Source organism: Aotus nancymaae, unplaced genomic scaffold (genome assembly GCF_030222135.1).
Source record: "Aotus nancymaae isolate 86718 unplaced genomic scaffold, 86718_ANA_hifiasm-v0.15.2.pri h1tg000030l, whole genome shotgun sequence".
NCBI classification, from domain to species: Eukaryota; Metazoa; Chordata; class Mammalia; order Primates; family Aotidae; genus Aotus; species Aotus nancymaae.
Genome location: NW_026988443.1, coordinates 13577716 through 13594850, shown reverse-complemented (window position 1 = coordinate 13594850; position 17135 = coordinate 13577716). Strand labels below are relative to the sequence as shown.

The following is a 17135-nucleotide window of genomic DNA, read 5'->3' as shown; positions in this document are numbered from 1 at the left end:
AGGAATGGGGTTTTTTCAATGGTAATAAAAATGTTGTAAAACTGGTCATGGTGATGGATGCACCAACCCGTGAACATGGTAAAAGCCACTCATTGTGCACCTTAAGTGGGTAAATTGTATGGTGGGATGTGAATTATATCTCAGTATATCTGCCTTTTAACAAAACCAACAAAACGCTTTATGTCTAACATATTGAGCTCCAAATAAGCCTTGGAGTTGTGATACTTACTGTTTTGCATCTTTAAGCGTGCTACATAGCTAAAGCATTTGACTCTGGGGAATTTAACAAAATGGGCACCTCGCTTCAGGCAGCTCTCCAAGGGAAAGCAAAGCTCCTCATCCCTACTTTTTGGGCAGACTTAATTGACTGCTGTATTTTATTTTTCTTACTCAGCAGAGTGTTTTAAGACTAGGCATTTTCCTCTGAGTATAGCTCTAGTGTTATCCATGAGATTTTTATATGTAGTGTTTTCATTAGCATTATTTCCCAATAAAAATAAACTTATTTTTGTCCTAGAGTAGTTTGATAGAAAGGCCTGACATTCTCAAATGTCTTTCTGCATCTGCTTTTTATTTTATTTTTTGTTGCCAACTACAAAAGACGTCCAATGCATCTACTTTTAACTTATTTCTTGGGTTCTTGCCTTATGATCAGGAATATGAATGTACAACTTCCAATTTGTTATATACAATGGGCTTTCCTATTTTAATTTTTTTTTTTTTTTTTTTGAGACAGAGTCTTGCTTTGTTGCCAGGCGCCTGGCTGGAGTCCAGTGGTGCAATCTCGGCTCACTGCAACCTCCCGGGTTCAAGCAATACTCCTGCCTCAGCCTCCCGAGTAGCTGGGACTGACTACAGGCACATGCCACCACACCCGGCTAATTTTTATATTTTTTTAGTAGAGATGTGGTTCCACCATGTTGGCCACGATGGACTCGATCTCTTGACCTCGTGATCAGCCCACCTCGGCCTCCCAAAGTGCTGGGATGACAGTTGTGAGCCACCATTCTGGCCTCCATTGTATGTGTATACCACATTTTATTTACCCATTCATCAATGGCCATCGTTACACCTTTCTCCATTTAACTGAAAAGAAGTCTACTCTTTTCAAAGGATAGAGTTCAGAATGTTTAGTCATTATGTTCTCCTCCTCTGTAATATCCTTACTTTCTCTATTTAGTCCAATGAAGACTGAAACAAGTGGGTGAAAGTCTACCACCACTGTTGTATTTTTATTAATTTGTCTTAGTTATTCCCTCCAATTTTACATATGGAACAGGATGCTAAAATGGGACTCTCGTTTTGGCTTCAGCTGAGACTCCAAAGTGGAGTGAGATCAGTGCAACAGATGCCAAGAACTCTACCTCCTAAACTGGGGAGCTAGATTGCCTATGTAGGACATGCTGGCAGCCTGTAAAAATGACTAATCTCACAATGAGCAGTAAATGAGATAAAGTACAAAGATAATTTATAGGAGATTTCTATGGTATAATTTTATGCCATTGTTAAAAGCTGTGCTTTTGAAGAACAATAGTATGGAAAAGAGATCGTAACCTACTATTAATGGAAAAAAAGCACAGGACACAAAACTATATGCTTAATCCTAATTGTATGAAATACATGCACAGAAAAAAGACAGGAAATGAATAACCTAATTGGGACTTCAGGTACTTTTACTTTCCTTCTGACATTTGTCTGAATTTTAGAAATTTTCTACAATAAATTTGTGTTGGTTTCTTTCTTTCTTTCTTTTTTTATTTGAGATGGAGTCTTGCTCCGTCACCCATGCTGGAGTGCAGTGGCATGATCTTGGTTCACTGCAACCTCCGCTTCTGGGGTTCAAGTGATTCTCCTGCCTCAGCCTCCCAAGTAGCTGGGATTACAGGCATATGTCACCACTTCTGGCTAATTTTTGTATTTTTAGTAGAGACGGGGTTTCATCATGTTGGCCAGGTTGGTCTCAAATTCCTGGCCTCAAGTGATCTGCCTGCCTCAGCCTCCCAAAATGTTGGAATTACAGGCATGAGCCACCATGCCTGGCCATTTTTAATCATTTTTGAGGTTAGAAAAAATACTTTAAAAAAGATAATTCAAATATCCAAATAATCACCTTTCTTTGATACCTTTGCTCTCCAACTTACAACTACTATATGGATGAAAAACAATTGATTTGGGATCAGTCTTCCTCTTACACGAGGTCCCAGAGGCAGGTGGGTGGGCCAGCAACCTGGCCTCATTAGCAGCAACTTTAACAGCAGCTTCTGTTGCTTGTTTTCCCAGTAAATGGCCAGAATGTTCCAAAAGGATGCGTCAAGTTTGCCCACTTTGTTCTCGTGTATTTATTTGCAGCTGGTGCTGGGACCAGTGCAGTAGTTGTAGTTTTATGTTTAATTACAGCTGAGAAACTCAGTTGCCATAGATACGCAGGGCTAGGATGATGTTACTGTTGCCATTTGCCTTATGAGCTGGTTAAAACCGACCTTTAAAAATCTAAGCTTAATTATCTTTACTGCCAAAATAGGCCCCCAGGGACTGTGCCTTATGAAGTCATATTTTGACAATCATTTCCTTCTTTTCTCATCATTAAACCTTATTTTCTGGATCTGCCATGAAATGCACATGGGGCCTTGCTAAACTGCACATTTTCACACAAGACAAAAAACTGTATTTGCATCCTGCCTTTTCCCTGGAGAAGAGGGAGCTGAACGAGGTCCGAGGAATACTTACTGGCTTAGTTCCAATGGGCTTACCTGGTGGGGGCAAAAATGTGGGGGTGGGAGGTTGGGGGTGGAGTGAAGATTGTGATTATCCTAGGTGCACCCCACTTCTTCCTCAACACAGCACTATCTTGTTGTATATGTGCTTTGGAAAATAGGTTCTATAATGAAGTTCGCTATAGTTTGAAACGTGAAGCATCCTCAGAAGTCAGGCGATGCACCATCCATGCTCCCACACCGCATGCCCATGTGCACAGCTGCAGAGCCCCTCGCTCCACCAGTAGCTTCTGCACATCCACAGCAGTTGAATGCACATCTTCATTCATTCATTCTTAGAACAAATGTCCTAGAAACTGTTGGATACAGCAGTGAACAAGAGAGACATTAGCTTTATGGATCTACTTTGAATGGGGGAGGCTGAACTAATACCCTCAGAAGCAACTCTACAATCCCCCTGGTGTTACGTGCTATGAGGGAAGAACACAGGGTGCCATAAGAACCTCTTTCTTTCTCCTTCCTTCCTTCCTTCCCTCCCTCCCTCCCTCCTTCCTTTCTTTCTCTCTCTCTCTCTCTCTCTCTCTCTCGACAGAGTCTCACTTGTCACCCAGGCTGAAGTGCAGTGGCACAATCTCAGCTTATTGCAACCTCTGCCTTCTGGGTTCAAGCGATTCTCCTGCTTCAGCCTCCCAAGTAGCTGGGATTTCAGGTGCCCGCCATCACACCCAGCTAATTTTTGTATTTTTAGTAGAGACTAGGTTTCACCATGTTGACCAGGCTGGTCTTGAACTCCTGACCTCAGCTGATCTGCCCTCCTCAGCCTCCCAAAGTGCTGAGATTACCGGCGAGAGCCACCGTGCCTGGCCAAGAACCTATTTCTGACCTATGGCATGGGTTATGGGTTTTATGCAGCCTCTCCAAGGAAGTGACATTTCAATTAAGACCTGAACAGTGGCACTCCAGATTTTCTGTATAGGAGATGATTTGGGACAGTAATCAGAGTAGATGAAAGGGATTGAAGCTATGTCTTTGAGAAAAGAGCAATTGCTGTCAGGAAAGGAAGGTGATGGATAAGGCCCCCTCCTTTATCGCACCTTTATCGCAGTATTGGGCATGACAATAAGGTATTCAAAAAGCAAGTGCAAAATGCCCTGAGGTCAGTCTCCTAGTGGGATATTTGGATAAAAGATCTAAACACAGGCAGGGCACAGTGGTTCACCCCCATAATCCCAGCACTTTGGGAGGCTGAGGTGGGCAGATCACAAGGTCAGGAGTTCAAGACCAGCCTGACGAACATGGTGAAACCCCATCTCTATTAAAAATACAAAAATTAGCTGAGCGTGGTGGCAGGTGCCTGTAGTCCCAAATACTTGGGAGGCTAAGGTAGGAGAATCGCTTACACCCAGGAGATGGAGGTTGCAGTGAGCCAAGATCATGCCATTGCACTCCAGCCTGGGTGACAGAGTGAGACTCCATCTCAAAAAAATATATATATACAAACACAAGTTATCATCATTGTAAACCAGTGATTCTTCTTGGTCTCAGGACCCTTTTACTCTATAAAAATTATTGAGAACTCTAAAGAGCTTTTATTTAAACAGATTATATCTACCAAAAATAAATTGCCCATTAGAAATTAAAACTGAGGCCAGGCCGGGCGCGATGGCTCACGCCTGTAATCCCAGCACTTTGGGAGGCTGAGACGGGTGGATCACGAGGTCAAGAGATCGAGACCATGCTCAACATGGTAAAACCCCGTCTCTACTAAAAATATAAAAATTAGCTGGGCATGGTGGCGCACGCCTGTAATCCCAGCTACTTGGGAGGCTGAGGCAGGAGAATTGCCTGAACCCAGGAGGTGGAGGTTGCAGTGAGCCGAGATCGTGCCATTGCACTCCAGCCTGGGTAACAAGAGCGAAACTCTATCTCAAAAACAAAAACAAAAAAAAACAAAAAAACTGAGGCCAGGTGTGGTGGCTTACGCCTATAATCCCAACACTTTGGGAGGAGGAGGCTGAGGCAGGAGGATTGCTTGTGCCCAGTGGTGGAGGCTGCAATGACCTATGATTGTACCACTGTGCTGCAGCTTGGTGGCACAGAGTGAGACATTTTGTGGAAAGAAAAAAAAAAAAGTTGGGCTCAGTGGCTCATGCCTGTACTCCCAGGACTTTTGGAGACAGATCACTGAAGCCCAGGAGTTTGAGACTAGCCTGAGCAACACAGTGAGACCCTGTCTCTCCAAAATACACAAAAAAGTTAGCTGGGTGTGGCCCCAGTTACTTGGGAAGCTGAGCTGAGATCGCTTGAGCCCAGGAGGCAGAGGCTGCTGTGAGCTGCTGGACTCCAGCATGGGCTGCAGAGCAAGACTCTATCTCAAGGAAAAAGTAAACTGAGAAAGCTTAAAAACCATTATTTATTCATTCTTCTAAAAATAATAAACCAATTACATATTAACACAACATATTTTTGTGGAAAATATATTTTCTGGAACAAAAACAATTTGGGCAAAGTGTGGCATTATTTTACATTTTTATCAATATTCTAAATATCGGGCTTAATAGAAGACAGCTGAATTCTTATATCAGCCTCTGCATTCAACCTCTTGTAATATGTTGTTATTCAGTTGACGTATATTGTTACAGTCTGAATTATGTCCCCACTACCTCGGAATGTGATTATATTTGGACAGGGTCTTTACAGGTATAATTAAGTTGAAAATGAAAATATCAAGGTGGACCCTAATCTACTATGACTGGTGTCCTTGTCAGAGGAGGATATTTGGACATAAGCACAGAGCGAAGACCACATAAAGACACTAGAAGCAGCCAGGTGTGGTGGCTCATGCCTGTAATCCCAGCACTTTGGGAGGCTGAGGTGGGTGGATCACGATGTCAAGAGATCGAGACCATCCTGGCCAACATAGTGAAACCTCGTCTCTACTAAAAATACAAAGATTAGCGGGGCGTGAAGGCAAGCGCCTGTAGTCCCAGCTACTTGGGAAGCTGAGGCAGGAGAATTGCTTGAACCTGGGAGGTGGAGGTTACAGTGAGCCGAGATCGCGCCACTGCACTCCAGCCTAGGTGACAGAGCGAGACTGTCTCAAAAAACAACAACAAAAAATGCCAGAAGCATGCAGCCATCACAAGCCAAGGAGGGAGGTCTCAGGAGAAATCAGCCCTGTGGATACCCTAATCTTGGAACTTTCAGCCTTTAGAACTGTGAGAAAATAAATTTCTGCTCTTGAAGCTACCTGGTCTGTGATACTTTGTTCAGGCAGCCCTATCAGGCTAATGTATATATGAAGAGAGTTTGGCCTCATACAGATAGGTATAGTTACAACATTTCAGATGTTTAATGGCCTTTTTGGATCATTGTAGATAGCCTTCTTTGACTATACCCAAACTTTTTTTTTGAGACGGAGTCTTGCTGTACTGCCCAGGCTGGAATGCAGTGGCACAATCTCAGCTCACTGCAACTTCTGCTTCCTGGGTTCAAGCAATTCTCCTGCCTCAGCTTCCTGAGTAGCTGGGATTACAGCTGTGTGTCAGCATGCCTGGCTAATTTTTGTATTTTTAGCAGAGATGAGGTTTCACCATGTTAGCCAGGCTGGTCTTGAACCCCTGATGTCAGGTGATCCGCCCACCTTGGCCTCCCAAACTGCTGGGATTACAAGTGTGAGCCACTGTGCCCGGCCCGAGTATGCCCAGACTTGACAACTGATGGTTTATCTTATAGGTTAGCTGCATGTGAACTCTGAAGCCACATCAATGACTTTTTCGTATTCTCTTATATTAAAATTCATTATTTTACTTTGCTTTCTTTTTTTTTCTTTTGAGACGGAGTCTCATTCTATGGCCCAGGCTGGAAGTGCAGTGGCGCAATCTCGGCTCACTGCAACCTCTGCCTCCCTGGCTCAAGCTACTCTCCTGCCTCAGCCTCCTGAGCAGCTGGGATTACAGGTCTGCACCACTATGCCCAGCTAACTTTTCTGTTTTTAGTAGAGACGGGGTTTCACCATGTTGGCCAGGTTAGTCTCGAACTCTCGACCTCAGGTGATCCGCCTGCCGCTGCCTCCCAACGTGCTGGGATTACAGGTGTGAGCTGCCGCACCCAGCTTGCGCTTGCTTTTTTGATGGATCTTGACTCATGAATGGTTTTGTCACATTGTGTTTTGGTCATTTGGGAAATATTGGTTTGTGGAGTGATGCAGATTTTCCAAATGTTATACACACTTTAAAAATCACGTTTGGTAATGTCACCACCAATCTCATCAGAAAAGTATGTCAAGTATTGGAAAGTGCCCATGCTTACAGTGGTGGACACAAGTTTCCCAAATGCTAATTTTCATTTGAAAGCTCAACTTTAATCATTGCCAACAAATATTTCAGCTTTTCTCCTTGAAGTGACAGCTCATTCCTTTTATTTTCAAGAAAATGTCGACCAGATACTCAAATCTGAGTAACCATGGTTTGTCTGCCAATCATTCTTTTAAGTAGAAATCAAGTTCTATCACCAAGGGGGCTGGTAGGCTGGCGGCTCAGGCACAGAGTATGTGGCCTGGAGGTGACCATTGTCCTTTGGTTTGCAGAAGAGCCTTTTAATTCATCACAGAGAATATTAAAAAATCATGCACTCCAAAGTCAAGCTGTCATAGAATTAATAATCTCAATGATTTCATCACAGGCATTTTTAAGTGAAACTGGCTTTTCTTCTCACCATGAGGTATATGGTGGTGAAAAAACAGGCCAAGTTCATCTTTGGATTCCTGTCCTGTCTGTTTTACTTTCAAAATATCCCTTGAATCTGAGCACTTCTCACTAAAAAACACTTTTACCCCCAGGCCTGAGCCTCCACCATCTCCTCGGATTGCTGCAGAGGCTTTCAGACTGAAGTCCCCACTCCACCACTGTAGCCAATTCCAAGCTATTCTCCACGCAGTAACCTCCTCCCCGAACACCCTCTCCAAAACAGCACGCACACACCATCCCCACTCTGGCTTTATTTTTCTTCCTAGCACTATAGAAGATGAGCTCCCTCAGGAAGGACTTTGTTGGTGCATCTGTCTAGAGCCATGTCCGGCACCTAGTAGTTCCTCAATAAACATTTGTTGGATGAACGAAAAAGAGAATTCCCAAGAGTGCCAGTTCCCAGCAACAACTCCCCTAACTAAATGGGAAAAAGACTCCTTTCCTCTTGCTCTTCCTCTCTCCCTCCATCTTTGTGCTTTTGGGCCAGGTCTGGTGCTTGACTTGGGAATATAAAGGCAAATAAAACACACAGCCCGTCCCTTCAGGAACCTCCTGTTTCAGTGCAGAGGACAGAACCAATTTTCTTCACTGAACCACGAGCTATTCTGATGTGTTTCAATGGATAAAAGCCCAGGACTTGGAGTGGCAGAGACCTGGCTTTGGAGCCTGGGTCTTAACCTTTCTGAGCCTCAGTTCCCTCATCTGTAATATGGTAATAATAGTTTGTTGTGAAAATTAAATGAGATAATAACATAATTAGATGTTTTGCATATTGGTTATTAATGGTAGCTATTTTTAAGTGGTGAAAGTGGAATCTATGTCTTCAGGACTAGATTTTTTTTTCTTTTTTTGAGACAGGGTCTCCCTCTGTTGCCCAGGCTGGAGTGCAGTGGTGCAATGTCAGCTCACCGCAACCTCCACCTCCCAGGCTCAAGTGTTTCTCATGCCTTAGCCTCCTAAGTAGCTGGGATTACAGGTGCGCACCACCATGCCCTGCTGATTTTTGTATTTTTAGCAGAGATGAGGTTTTATTATGTTGGCTAGACTGGTCTTGAACTCCTGACCTCAGGTATCTGCCCACCTCAGCCTCCCAAAGTGCTGGGATTACAGGTGTGAGCCACCATACCAGCCCAACTATGCCCAAACTTAACAATTGATGGTTTATCTTATAGGTTAGCTGCATGTGGACTCTGAAGCCACATCAATGACTTTTTTGTATTCTCTTATATTAAAATCCATTATTTTGCTTTGCTTTCTCTTTTTTTCTTTTGAGACGGAGTCTTGCTCTGTTGCCCAGGCTGGAAGTGCGGTGGCGCAATCTTGGCTCACTGCAACCTCTGCCTCCCGGGCTCAAGCTACTCTCCTGACTCAGCCTCCTGAGTAGCTGGGATTACAGGCATGCACCACAACACGGGGCTGATTTTTGGAGGCTCATTTTTGGAGAAGATGGGGTTTCACCATTTTGGCCAGGCTAGTCTCAAACTCCTGACCTCAAGTGATCTGCCTGCTTTGGCCTCTCAAAGTACTGGGATTACAAGTGTGAGCCACCAGGCCTGACTGAAGACTTAAAAACACACCCAGAGAATTCACCAGAGAGGAAGGTGCAGGGGTGGCGACAGGGTAGGGGAGCCTATGGGAGCAAGGCACGTGGGCCCACGTCTGGGGTCTTGCTGACTTGGTGAAATGTAGTGTGGTGAGTGGCTGAGGTCCAGAGGGACTGGGATGGAACTAGATGGGTTGGCAGGAGCTGGGGATCAGGCCTAGGGAGCTTCTTGCCAGCAGGCAGGGAGGGGAGACCAAGGCAAAGCTGCCTGGAGCCAGATGTCTGGCAGCAAGGTTGGGGGTGGATTGGAGGAGGCAGGGAGACCAGGGAGGGTCAGGACCACAGGATGTCATGAGGGTGGCAGGGGTGGGGTTGGCAGACAAGGAGGCTGGGGAAGAAAACGGCATTGGAAAGAAACTCAAGCACCATGCTGAGAACTGGGACACTCTTCCTGCTTTCCCCCATCTCTTGAACTGTCAGTAAAGGTACTCAGGGGTAAGCTCCAAGCCCCCCAGTGGATGCCTGAAACCATGAATAGTACCAAACTCCACATATATGACATTTTTTTCCTATACATATGTAGTGTTGATAAAGTTAAATTTATAAATTAGACACAGTAAGAGATTAACAACAATAATAAAATAGAACAATTAGCCTGGTGCAGTGGCTCACGCCTGTAATCCCAGCACTTTGGGAAGCCAACATGGGCAGATCATTTGAGGTCAGGAGTTCGAGACCAGCCTGGCCAGCATGGTGAAACCTCATCTCTACTAAAAATGCAAAAATTAGCTGGGTGTGTGGCACATACCTGTAATCCCAGCTACTCAGGAGGCTGAAGCAGGAGAATCGCTTGAACCTGGGAGGTGAAGGTTGCAGTGAGCCAAGATCATACCACTGCACTCCAGCCTGGGTGACTCTATCTCAAATAAATAAATAAATAAAATTATAACAACATACTGTAATAAAAGTTATGTGAATGTGGTCTCTCTCTTAAAATATCTTATGGTCCTGGACTTACCCTTTTTCTTGTGATGAAGAAAGGATGGAGCAGGGTAGTGTGAGATTTCGCTGCTACTGAAAAGAATGCACCATTTCAAACTTAACAAATTGTTTATTTCTGAAATTTTTCACTTAATATTTTTGGACCGTTGTTGACTATGGGTTACTGAAACCATGGATAAGGTGTGGTGGGGAGTGGCTACTGTATTTGTTGCCTGGAAGTGCCTGTCCCTCCTGTCTATCTCAGAAAGATGATACCGATAATCCAGGATGTCTATTTCTGCAACGAGGCAGAATATTTTAACAGCCAGTCTGACAGATGGGTCCCCGGTCTCTTCACGTTGCTTTATTTTACAGGGAGGGACACGTGGAGTCCTTCCTTAGTTAGATGGTTTAGACACATCACACTTGGTTCTAAAAAAATGATCTTCTAACTTTTATTCAATAAGTGCTTATTGGCTGATAAATATTAAAGATATCATCTATTGTTTGAAACACAATAATCTTTGTGACTAATTATTTATAATAGAATTTTCTTAAAATTAACTGTGCTCCTCTGAGCTCCACAGAAAGGCCAGAAGCATTACAGCTTGCCTTCCGCAAACATTCCTTACTGTATAAAAGTAACCCATGCTTATGAAAGAAAAAGCACACAATTAAATGGAGTCAAAAGTAAAAGATCTCTATCTCCTCCCCATCATCCCTGCATTCTTAACCCACCACTCAGAGGGGGGGGCTGTAGCCCGACAGACATTTTCTATGTATATCTTTTTATAATGTAGTTTTAAAAAAACCAGAAATGAGCTCACACTCTATATCCTGTTTTGCAGCTTGCTTTTCTCTTCAACAATAGATGGCCTTTTGGAGGTCCAGGCATTGAATTGTACCCCATTCTACATTCTGGCAGAAGAGTCCTCTCTCTGCAGAGGTTTTTCTTACAGGAAAGGGTGGCCTTGAGCCCAGCCATCTTTAATAGAAAAAGCAGACTTCAAATCCACCAACTTAATTTGCAAGGGGATCCTTGGAAAAAGGGCAGTTTTTGTCCTTTGTAGCGCATCAGCTTGTGGCTGGCTATATGCCTGGAACTCATGGAAACACCAAACATCCCCAGGCAGCAAGGGGGTCCCAGGAGGAACTGGGCAATGGCCAGCCCCAGAGAGCAGAAATGGGGTTTGTGACTAGATCAGATTCTTACTGTAGGGGATCCTCAGAGCCCAAAGAGAACATAGTTAGACACGTTTTCCACTTCCTCCAGGGCTTTTGTCATTGACATTGAGACACAGAATGACAAGCTGATTTATGTCAAGGAAAAGTTCCTCCCAGGAAAACTCATTGTGGCATTCACTCAGCAGGCTCTAGCAGAGACGTTTCTTTGGTGTAATAGGTTAGCTTGTGGAACACAAAGAAAATCCTTGTTGACAAAAAGAGTCAAAGTCTGTAGAATACTTGAAGAGATTTATTCTGAGCCAAATATGAATAACCCTGAGAACATGTGCCCAAGGTGGTCAGGCTTGGTTTTAGGCATTTTAGTGAGATATAAGACATTAATCTTTAGTGAGATATAAGACATGTAAGATGTAATGGTTTGATCCAGAAAGGCAGGACAATTAGAAGCAGGGGGGTTTCCAGGTCATAGGTGGATTCAAAGATTTTCTGATTGGCAATCGGTCAAAAGATTTACTATTTAGGGCCAGCATGGTGGCTCATGCCTGTAATCCCAGTATTTTGGGAGGCTGAGGTGGGCGGACCACTTGAGGCCAGGAGTTCAAGATCAAACTGGCCAACACGGTGAAACCCCATCTCTACTGGGTATAATACACCCAGTTATGAATTTATGCAGATAGATACATATTTAAATATATATATTTTACATATATATTTAAAATATAAAATATATATACCTTAGGATATATATAAGGGGTGTGTGTTTGTGTATGATATATATAAGGGGTGTGTGTGTGTTTGTGTATATATATATGTATATATATACACCTTATGACACCCAGTTGTCATAAGGTATCTTTATATCCTTTTAGTAATAATTTTTTGTTAATTCTATGGGAAGCAGGAAATTGTTTATGATTGGGATGAATGAAAAGGTGCCACGAATCTAGTAACCCAGGGGGCAGAGTCCCTTATTTTGCCTGCTGTTTAGGCATCTGTGTACCTATCCTTGATTTGGAGGGTCTGAACTAACTCTATCCTTCAAAACCAGCCCTTACAATCTCATGCTTTTGGAGGTCCAGGCATTGAATTGCACCCCATTCTCTGTTTTGGTGGAACACTTCTTCCACGATAATCCCTGGGCCTAGAGGTGGGGTGCTGGCATAGTTTTAGCAGCAGGACATTTGCAGTGAAAAACATATGGAGCCCAAGGGGATTCCAAATAAGGGAGACTTACAGGCTTTGTCCAGTCATCTCTGGTCTTCAGAATATCATGATTCTGGTTTTCTGGGAAGAAGTACAACTATGAGAGATAAATAACATTAATAATTTGACAATCAAAAGAGAATCTGTGTGTCAGACCAGAAAAAAGAAACCTATTTCATTAGGGTGCCACCTAAAAGCACTTAGAAAATTATATCCTGGTACTCTCTAGAGGATGACTGTAGCCAAGAAATAATTCGTGATTCAATCTTCACTCAAAAACAAATGTCAGGGGTGAAACCTAGTAACGGGTGTTACAGTGTTTCTTTGAAACAGTTTACATTTCTCTAGCTCTCCTTTTCTGCTAACATGTGCCCAAGGTGGTCAGGCTTGGTTTTATGCATTTTTGTGAGATATAAGACATTAATCAATACATGTAAGATGTATATGAGTTTGGTCCAGAAAGGCAGGACAACTGGAAGCAGGGGTGTTTCCATGTCAAAGGTGGATTCAAAGATTTTCTGATTGGTAATTGGTTGAAAGACTTACTATCTAGGGCCAGGCACCATGGCTCATGCCTGTAATCCCAGCATTTTGGGAGGCCAAGGTGGGCAGACCACTTGAGGCCAGGAGTTTGACATCAACCTGGCCAACATGGTGAAATGGCAGTTTTCATGGCTGTAGCCTGACAGACATTTTCTATGCATATCTTTTTATAATGTATAACTGAAAATTAGCTGGGCATGGTGGTGCATGCCTATAATCCCTCTAAAGAGAAATTATAGTAAGACCAATTTGTGTGAAAAATAAGTTTTAGGCTTATTATACTTGGCCTGATTATTTACATAAAGTGCAGCAATGATTGATTGGCCTTTTTAGGTTGACTTTGCTGGAACTTTAGCTAAAAATATGTTATTCGAGGCAAAGGTTGGTAGAATAACCAATGTCTCCAATTATTTTGTTTTAAAAGAAAAGACTTACTAAACTTATGCAAATAACGATATTGATATAAAATCAGAATACTCAAGAAGAGTTTCCAAATTTTGGAGAACTCAGGTAGAGAGAAAGGTCAATTTGCTCACAAAAATATTCTTTACCCAATTGCTCTAAACTATAAATAACTCAGAAGAAAAAGATTTCCTTGCCTTGCCTTTAACCAGAGCAGCAGGTTTCCAAACAAGATGTCATTTGTTCACCTTGGAACTGCCATTCACAAGGCAAGCAGCTCTTGTCAGATGAGAGCTGTTTATCAGGCATTGTAAAATCTAGCAGCTGCTTACATAGTTAGATCAGTCCTAGGGGAAAAGAGGCTCCCTGCTCATGAGTACCTCTCCACCTTGCCTCCCCAGGTAGCAAGATTTTATATAAACCATTTTTTATCACAGAATTATTTTGGGCACCATTATTTCCATTAGCATAGGGGAAGTTTTGGTTAACATCCCATAGCAAGGCAGTAAATGTTCCTCAAGGGGAAAATTCTCTAGTCCAGAGTTTCAGTAGTTGTCATTGGGAGATGCTCACAGCTTTTGCCATAAGCCCCAATGAACACTCCACAAAGAGCTATCAAGTGGAGGATTTGTTGCAACCAGCACTCCAGCGTTTACCCAATATTCTGTGGGCTCAGGCAATCCTACTATTCCCATTTAGCAAGTCCAATTAACATTTCTCAAAGGGCAGAGATATGGTTTGGCTGTGTCCCCACCCAAATCTCATCTTGAATTGTAGCCCCCATAATTCCCACATGTCATGGGAGGGACCCAGTGGGAGGTAACTGAATCACATGGGTGGGTCTTTCCTGTGCTGTTCTCATGATAGTGAGTCACAGGATGAGATAGGTCAGCACAAGACACAGGTCATAAAGACCTTGCTGATAAAACAGGTTGCAGTAAAGAAGCTGGTTAAAATCCACCAAAATGAAGATGGTGACTAGAGTGACCAAGTCATCTTCACTGCTACACTCCCACTAGCACCATAACAGTTACAAATGCCATGGCAATGTCAGGAAGTTACCCTATATGGTCTAAAAAGGGGAGGCATGAATAATCCACTTCGTTTAGCATATCATCAAGAAATAACCATAACAGACAACCAACAGCCCTCGGATCTGCTCCATCTGTGGAGTAGTCATTCTTTATTCCTTCACTTGCTTTCATTTTATACCATGGACTTGCCTCAACTTCTCTCTTGCGTGAGATCCAAGAAACCCCTCTCTTGGGATCTGGATCCAGACCCCTTTCCAGTAACATTGGGAGACCAGAGTGGCTCCCTTTGGTCCACCCAAGCTTTGATAAGTGTCATAAAGACCTATGTTTTAACCCCCATCAATTTTCATTTTATTTATTTCATTTCTTAATGACCATCTAAAGATGTCCACCCTTCTGGAACTAGTCTTTTGACTCTGTTTTGCCTTTCCCATTTTTTTTTTTTTTTTTGTTAATTACTCTGTTTTATTAGCACCTGTAAGACCCATGAGGTACAGCAAATTTGATAAGGCTTCTCAGTCAGTTGTTTGATTGTGCAGGACTAATGTCACCTGGGGTTCCCATGTAGAAGGGGGCTCCCTTAACCACAGCATTTACCATGATCTGGGTAAGGCATATTCACTGGGAGAATATCCTGGTTATCATAAGGCCAGGCCTGCATGGTTTGCATATGAAGCATACCAGCTACTTTATCTGGTGTGCTCCACTTGGCATTTTGGGAAAGTTGGGAAGTTCACTTCTCAGGGTAAACAGACTTTACAGTGGCATTTATCCAGTCTACTAGGCTGGTCATTCTCTCAGGAATAACCTCCTGTGTGTCTGAATCACATGTATTCATCAGAGATTGTTCAATAGTGAGCTGTGGGTCCTGCATCAACCCAAACATGCTCTTTCATTCTGTAGCATTTGAAATTATAGACATGGTCCTTAAAGTAGTTATTTTTATAATCCATTACGATAAAGGTTTCTCAGGAAGCTGATGATACCAATCTACAAAGTGGAATGATTCTTTTACATTATACCCTCCAATTTTAATAGTTACTTGGTTTTGCCCTTTCCTCATCCTGACTATCATCTTGGTATAATAACTACAGGTCTCAGAGGTAACTTTTGTTGCCCTGGCTTAATCTTAACTTTTGTGGGTAGCTATAAAGCTAGTGGTCTGACCTGAGACAGACCCACATCTGAGCTTGGTGCAGCCTTGAGGCCCAATTCAGCACTCTTTAACTTTCATTTTGGCTATTACAGACAACAATAACCAGTTGAATATTTTGTTTTTTCCTTATTAGCCTGCATTTTCTTATGCATCTGGCAAACTAAATCCTTGGGAGTAGGATCAATCTCTAAATTCTCTAAATTCCAAAGCAACTTTTACCTTTAGTAGCTGAATGCAGCCCACCTGCAGCTCCTTAAGATGGGTTTACCACGTGGCCACCCAAGAGTCGAAGGTTCTCATATCTCACCTTTAAAATTTTCTCCATGCACTGGTACAGCGACAAAAGAAAAATAAATAAATAAAATAAAAATTTCTCCTGATTCATTTAGTTTTATGTGTATAATTTTCCCTTTACTTAAATAAATAGCCTCTAAACTAAAAAAAAAAAATTACATTTTCTTTAACAAAAACTACATCCTGTGTGTTTATGAACTTCACCCAAAACACACTTTATTTTTCTATGATTTTAACTCTTAGTAACCCAAATTCCCAATGAGAAAAAAAGGATTAATTTAACAAAAAAACTCTTAGTAGCCCAAATTCCCAATTAGAAAAAAAGAGGATTAATTTAATATAACATGACTTTAAGATTTTAAACTACTGAAGAAAATTTTTGAGATTAAATTTACCAAATTAATCTTACCAAATATTACTGAAGTCATGTGAACTAAAAGGCATCTGAACTAGCTTTTACTAGTCTGATAAGCACTTACTTTAAGCCAACTGATTAGAGCTCTTTTTATAGTTTGGTAGTGAAATATCACTTCCACATGACACATATAAGCATATAGACATAGCAGACATACAAAGGCAGATCCCATAAGATTTTTTCATTTGCCTGTTTCCAAAACTTATCTCTCTTGTATTAGACTTAAAAAAAATTATAGGAGCCAACAAAAGTTGAAAGAGAAAGTTCTTTCCCATCCCAGGACTTCCTAAAAGAGAGAAAGTGCTGAGGCAATGGAGTACAGCAAAAGTTGAACTTGTGAGATAACAATCTGGAGAATTTTTAAAAAGAAACAGATTATAGAATTTAAAAATTAAAAACTTCTTGCATTAATAATAAGTCGATATTTTTTAAAAGTCTTGTTCTAACCAATCCTTTAGTTTTTGTATTGGTGTAGTTTTGATATCAAAGTCCAATTTCTAAAAAGAGTGTTGTTTTTCTCTTTTAATTATAGCCAAATTAATCATAACATTTTAAAAATAAATTCCTGTTTTAGTTACTTTTTCACAACTTAGATCATTCATAACATGTTTGAGCTGTCTGGTTTGTCCTAACCATATCTTTTTTTCCTTTTCTTCCTTTTTTTGGGGGCAGAGTTTGGCTCCATCACCCGGGCTGGAGTGTAGTGGCATAACCTTGGCTTGCTGCAACCTGTGCCTCCTGGGTTCAAGTGATCTCAAGCCTCGATCAAGTTATTCTTGTGCCTCATCCTCCTGAGTAGCTGAGATTACAGGTGCCCACCACCATGCCTGGCTAATTTTGGTATTTTTAGTTGAGATGGGGTTTCACCATGTTGGCAAGGCTGGTCTTGAACTCCTGACCTCAGATGATCTGCCCGT

The 17135-nt window shown here is 42.1% G+C and overlaps 1 long non-coding RNA gene across 1 annotated transcript; it reads right to left on the bottom strand.

Annotated features, from left to right (window-relative positions):
- Window positions 1–935: 935 nt before the first annotated feature.
- On the bottom strand, window positions 936–16119 carry LOC135277251 (uncharacterized). The gene is made up of 3 exons (XR_010344849.1): window positions 15729–16119; window positions 12406–12471; window positions 936–3070 (listed from the first exon to the last, which is right to left on the bottom strand). It is a non-coding gene; the product is annotated as an uncharacterized LOC135277251 (long non-coding RNA).
- Window positions 16120–17135: the final 1016 nt, after the last annotated feature.